This window comes from Acanthisitta chloris, unplaced genomic scaffold (assembly GCF_000695815.1).
Source record: "Acanthisitta chloris isolate BGI_N310 unplaced genomic scaffold, ASM69581v1 scaffold21530, whole genome shotgun sequence".
Classification (NCBI taxonomy): Eukaryota; Metazoa; Chordata; class Aves; order Passeriformes; family Acanthisittidae; genus Acanthisitta; species Acanthisitta chloris.
In genome coordinates, this window is record NW_008650217.1 from 16,261 (window position 1) to 22,506 (window position 6,246).

Sequence of the window (6,246 nt, forward strand, 5' to 3'; positions counted from 1 at the left end):
TTGTACTACCCACATGCACTCTGAATTAATACTCTCAAAATTCCTACTCAACTCACCAAGGCTGTCCACACTTAACACACTTGTATTTTCCTTGTTTCTCCTTGTAACAGGAGAAACAAGGAAAGGTTCTGTGTCTCTTTCACAGGGCACAGAAGACTGTCAGGCAAACCTTTTCCTCTGCAAGGGTGAAAATGCACATCAATTCTCTACCGGTGACACAGAGATACAGGAAATAAACTATTAGAGCTTGTACATTGCATGCAGGATCAGTTCACTGCTTAAGAAAAAACATGTCAGAGCAACAGCTTCACTAACGAGTTGTGATAATTAGCATAATTAATTGCAATGGCTTTTGTTCCTCCCTAATGAAAGGAAAAGGTCAGACATTTTTTGTGAATTATTACAACTCCTGGAATTTCCTATCTGTCTGAAGTGTGTGACTAACTCTGAGAGGTCTCATCCATGTTGCTTTTCCACTTCACTCAGCAGACAATGATGTAGTTTGAACACTGGCACTTGCTCAATTTCTGCAAATACATACCCATGAAACTAGTGCCAGTGGATTTAAGACTAAGTGATAAAAGCATAGCTTTAGCCAAAAATTTAAAATGTTCATGTAGGAATGACACCAGTATAACTCAAAAAAATACCAGGAAATCAGAACATCGACTTCAGGATTTTGTGAAACAGGGTAAGTCAGACAGCAACCATTGCTTACAACTATTAGCTGCTGGTCCATGTGCATTGCTGGCAAAGCAGGACAGATTCAAACACACCTCACCTTCTCCAGAGCAGAGACTGACACTCATGTCAGGCTTGGCCTCAGCCACTGCTCCACAAGGGCATTTCTTCCCGTCTGTTGCCTCACTGCTGGGTGGTGACCCACAGCAGATGGGAAGGCCAGACAGCTGCCTGGTAGCTGCTGCAGTGACCTCTGCCCTCTCGTGCTGGCCACGCAGAAATGCCACAGTTCAGATGTACATGGACAGATTGTTCAGAAATACACCTCAGATTCATGGTCAGTCAGTTCAACAGTTGATTATTACTCCTAGGACACACCATTCGTTTTCCCCAGCACCTTTCTTGTACTGACCCTGTTGATCAAGTTGCTGTACAATCAGCCAAGACAGACCTGCTGATTCAGCTGAAAACACAGCCTAGCCAAAAGGAACTGTCTGAACTGGATAAACTGGTGATCTGATCCAAAGAGCAAAGACAGAGGCAGGAATAAGCAGCAGAGAGAGTCCCTTTCAGCAACACCACACACCTAGACTGTTAAGTGAAGCACGAAACTGTACCCTGAAGATTCACCCATCATCTTTGGCAGAGTCCATCCATCCACGTACCATTCAGTTTATATTTATCACAGCTCAACTGCTACCCGTTGGTTTTGCCCAGTAGTTAGAGGCTGTGTGTTAACCTGGACAGCCCTTAATTTCACACTAACTGCATTCCTAAGTTTAGTACTTCTAGTAAGCAGGGAAGGGATCTATAAAATGGATTGCCAGCAAGTCACATACTTAAACTGTTGAGCAAAGGTATTTTACATCAGCCAACTCACACAGGTCTCTTACTTTATCTTTGGAGCTTTGTAGTCACCATTGACAACCATTTAAAAAAAAATAAAAAACAAAATAATTGCTTTTATTAATAAGAGTTTTAAAAGACATTTTGAGAAGTCCACACTCAGATCTGAAGGAATATGTATGTAAGACTCCCTGTCTATAGGAAAAAAGGGATGATGTTTAAGACTGAAGCGGCTATGGCTTAAGTTTTATTTCTATACAACAGAAGAGCTTCAGCGTCTCTTTGACTGCTTTACTGCTGTACCAGTGGTTCAGCACTGACAAAAGAGGAAAATCAGCTTTTTACTACAATTAGGTGTCCAGTAGACTAAAGAGTTTAAGACATTGTTGCAGAGTCTTTCTAACCTCAAAGATTTTTCTTTCAAAATTCACTTCACACTTCTCTTGCCTAAAATCTTTGGCTGATACCAAGCACACGCTTCATTAACATATAGCCAAGTTGCCTTTATTTTGATAGCACTGCTTTGAGGTGGGCAAGCAAGAGGTAGATAAAAGACTTCATTCTAAAAGCAAATTAGAATGCCAAGAAGATACTTCCTATTTCTCAGTTAAAAATCAGCAGAGTAGAACAACTGCTTGCTGAAACATGTCATCTGTGATTTCAATAGCGAGTTTGAGCAGCTGCAGTTTGTCAGTGATGTCCCTTGGAATACAAACAACTCAGGAACTCTCTAGGGTCCTCACTAATATAGGCTTGTTCCGTGGTAACACAAGACAGCACCTGGCTTAAAAATTCACATGGGGAGAAGGTAACTGCAGCACTGCATAGTCTTGAAAGAAAAATAATGCAATACTTGGTTTTCCTTTGATTTCAAGAGGTGCTTTTGTCTCTATCACTCTCTCTGCTTTGGAGATTAATAGGCCAAGGTTCTGGATAAGTCTCCTTTTGCTTAGCAATTGTGTCCTTGGGAGCATCTATGTGTGTGAAGCAAGAGCAGCTCCAATACTGCTGGATATGGGCTGACAGCAGTTGCCCAGAGAGAACTACCAGTTCTTTGGCTCTACTCAACTCAAAAGTGCTTTGAGAGGTGGCAGAGCTCCTAAGCTCCTCCCTCTACCCTCCTTTGTTTTCCCTCCCTTGTTGGTTTGCATCATGTGGATACCTGACCACACCTGCACTGCCACAAAAGCAACAGATTGTTCAAAGATGCTGCTAAGAATTAAAAGGGCACGTGTTAAGTATGCTGACCAAGGAGACAGCGAAGCACTGCAGGCAAACAGGAAGACAACAGGCAAAAAACAAATGTAGCTGCTTTGAAGGCAAGATCCTTCCATACTGTGTTGTGAGAGATCTCTTTCTCTATATGCACACACAGAGAATATAATTCAAAAGGTATTTTAGGAATGCAACGTAATTCATTCAAATCCTATACATTCTTTCAATAAGCTGAGGGACTGTTTTAACTAAAATTGTGACAGCACTAAACAATTCTTAAAATTTTATGCATATGTTAAAAGAACCATTGAACTTTCTTCTAGACTTGTCCAATTCCTGGACAGTTTCACAGGTCTTAAGACAAAGATATACATGTATCCACGATCAAATACAGAAACATTATCTAAATTAAGGCATTTCAGTCCTTGGGTAAAATGAAGGCATATCCAAGGGAAAAAGAACAGGAAGGGAAGTCTAGGATGATGCCATGAATACCCACGATGAATACAACTTAAGGGAATTACTTATGAAACACACTTGAATGACCTTAGCAGGAGATAACACTCTAAATCCAGGGGAAGGTAGAATCTGACAGGGGAATTCCTTCCCTACCCTGTGTCGAGTTCCACACTGCCTTGAGCAAGGGATCAGCCAGGAATCTAGAAATGACACTTTCTGGTATGCCTGAGCACATGTTCACAAGAATGTGGGTAGTAAGTGCTCCTGAGAGTAACTAGCTACATCATCCATGGACAAGTCAGGTCACATTATAAAGCCTAAGCACCAACAACTATTGTCTTAATGCAGAACTGCACTTATTATCAGAAATACCTCCAGTCATCTTAATTCAATCATCTCCACCCTCCCCAGCCCAATAATCTATCAAACCTAGATGAAAGCATATCTTGATGATTAGGACCAGATCATGACGTAGCTGCCTGCATGAGTCTTTCTGTTGTTTGAATTCTCAGCAGCTGCCTCAACACCAGTGTCCAGCCACTGAATATTTTCTTTCTTTTGCCAGTAAGGGAAAAAGATCTGAATTGTCTTCCATTATCAGTGTGCAGCTATGCACAGTGATCAAGTTACTGCTTTGTTTATTGAGAAACACTAAGGAGATTTCACTTGGGTCTATATCATAGAAGTACTTTGCCAATTCTTTGTTGCACATCTTCGAGTGCAGGCACCAGAAACAGAATGCAGGACTCAAGCAAGATAACCTCCCTGCTTCTATTAATAGTCCAGGATCACATTCACTGGTGAAAGCTCCAACAGCAGCTTTCTGCATATTGCTCTAACTCTTAACACCCTTCCTCACTTCTCTTTAGGTATTTTGAGTCATCGTTTGTCATAAAAATCTTAGTTTCTGTTTTCACAGTCTATTAGGAATAAAAAGGCACAATGTTAGCAAAGCAAGAAAACACACATCCAAAGAACAACCTCACTACAAACCCCACATACCCTAAAACACTGTGCTTACATAAGAGGACAATTTATTAACAGGTCCAGGGGCTTTCCTGATCAGCACACGTATACCACTAAACTGCAAATGAGGCAGCATGAGAAATCCTTCAGAATTCATTAGAAATACAGATATTTGCACAGCAAGTGACCTTCTCACACAAGCTAATTTCCAACAAATTGTACTTGCAATTTCCCAGAAGACATTTACCCTCACCCTGCAATCTCCCATATCTAACATCCAAATTTTCAGACTTCAGTCATTATTTGCCTGGCTCCAAAACTGAATCAAGTTCTTGGAGTTCTAGAAGCCTCTCAGATCAGGTGAGCAAATTTGTTTGTAGAAGGAACAAGTTTTTCAACTGCAGCAGAGTTAATCTTACCAGCTCACAGACAGTTAAGCCTCAGGCTTTCCCTGGATAAGGTTAGGGTTATTTCCTATGGGGCTTCTCCTAACTTTAGCTATGCACCGTGAACATCACATGACTTACGAGAAAAGTTTGCTTCCCAGCATGGAAATGTCTTGTAATTTCTGAGTTGTTTTGGAATGGCACCATCACAGGTTTCCAGCAACATACTGGTCAGTAAGGGAGCAAGAAACACACATTCATATACAGGTTCTGGTTTCAGTTGTTTTTTGGGATTTTTTTTTTTTCATGACAATACTGAGGGTTGTGGGGTTAAGACACTGATTCACACCTTTAATGAGAAAACCCAGCTAACCACAGAGTTCAGATCTTCAGTCTGACAGGCTGCACACACAGCACCAGGTGAATATCTCTTTCTGGATCATTTAACAAGACATAGCTATAGGTACATGTGTGCAATCACAGCTGTATGTGTATACACACAAAATTCCACAAAAGTGAGGACAAAAACCACTACTTTCCTCAGCCAGCTTGAAAGGCAGTAGTAGTTTGTGTCTCCTGCCCAAGATAAAAGTCAGATTTAAGGATGCTGGTGAATTTTTCACCAATTTTGTGAGTCTTCTATTTCTGCCCTGCATCCCAATTATCTTTTCTAGTTAGGATTATAGCCTGACCCAGATATTCTGGCATCTGGTCTGATCCCTTCCAATTTTACTTTTTTTTGTTAGTCTCAAGCCAACAGAAAGAAAGTTGATTGCTTAAGTAACTACTATGGGAAAACACAACAAAAAATCTTCATCCAGCTATGCCAAGGAAACCTTGGCTTACAACAATTCATTATCATATTCTCTGCATATAAAGCAAGCAAAATCTGTAAGCTCCAGTCTGCTTCTACACTGAAATAAACTTGAAGAAATAACAATATCTTCAGAATTTACTGAGAAAATAACAATGATGATTTCTGCCCTAATGAGAGGGATTAAACCATTTACAAACTGAAGTCTGTAAGAAATGCCATCCTTCCTCCTCCCAACTTGAGTGGGTCCTATTTTCCTATAGAGTGATAAACAGAGATTATTTATGAGGACCAGGTGAAGGGCACGTTATGTGATCTTCTGCCTATGAGGTAGGACACAGGCAGAGTTCAGCCTTTTACATCAGAAAGGAAGCATGAAAACTATGTAGGAAGCAGTGCATTTCCAAAATTATTCTGAATCAATTTCTAGTATTGGCAAAAATCTCTTTCAACTTATCCTGTAAAAGTAACAATTAAAATTAGCAAATTGGTCAAAGAGTACACAGGATTACAAAGCTTTAGTACAGAAGATTCCTTTTTAAAGAACAAGGCAGTTAAAACAAATGACAACTCGCAAGTTAAAAGAACAAATAAAATTAAAAAAAAGGAAAGGCTTTAGAAATACAGATGCATGAAAATATAAACCCAACATATTTTCTGTATCATCTGAGAAACAGTTATTGTTCCCATCTGTAAAACTCTGCCTCTTGCAAGACTGCCCAGACAGCAACCTCCCAGCAGTTTCCTCCCTCTGCAATGACTGAATATGAGAAGTGAGCTGCACCTTTTTACCTTTCAGATGCACTAAGTAGTGCTGATGCATTGCAATAACACACCAAACAAATTATGGAAGTTGCTATTAAAATGTCGAAAACAAAT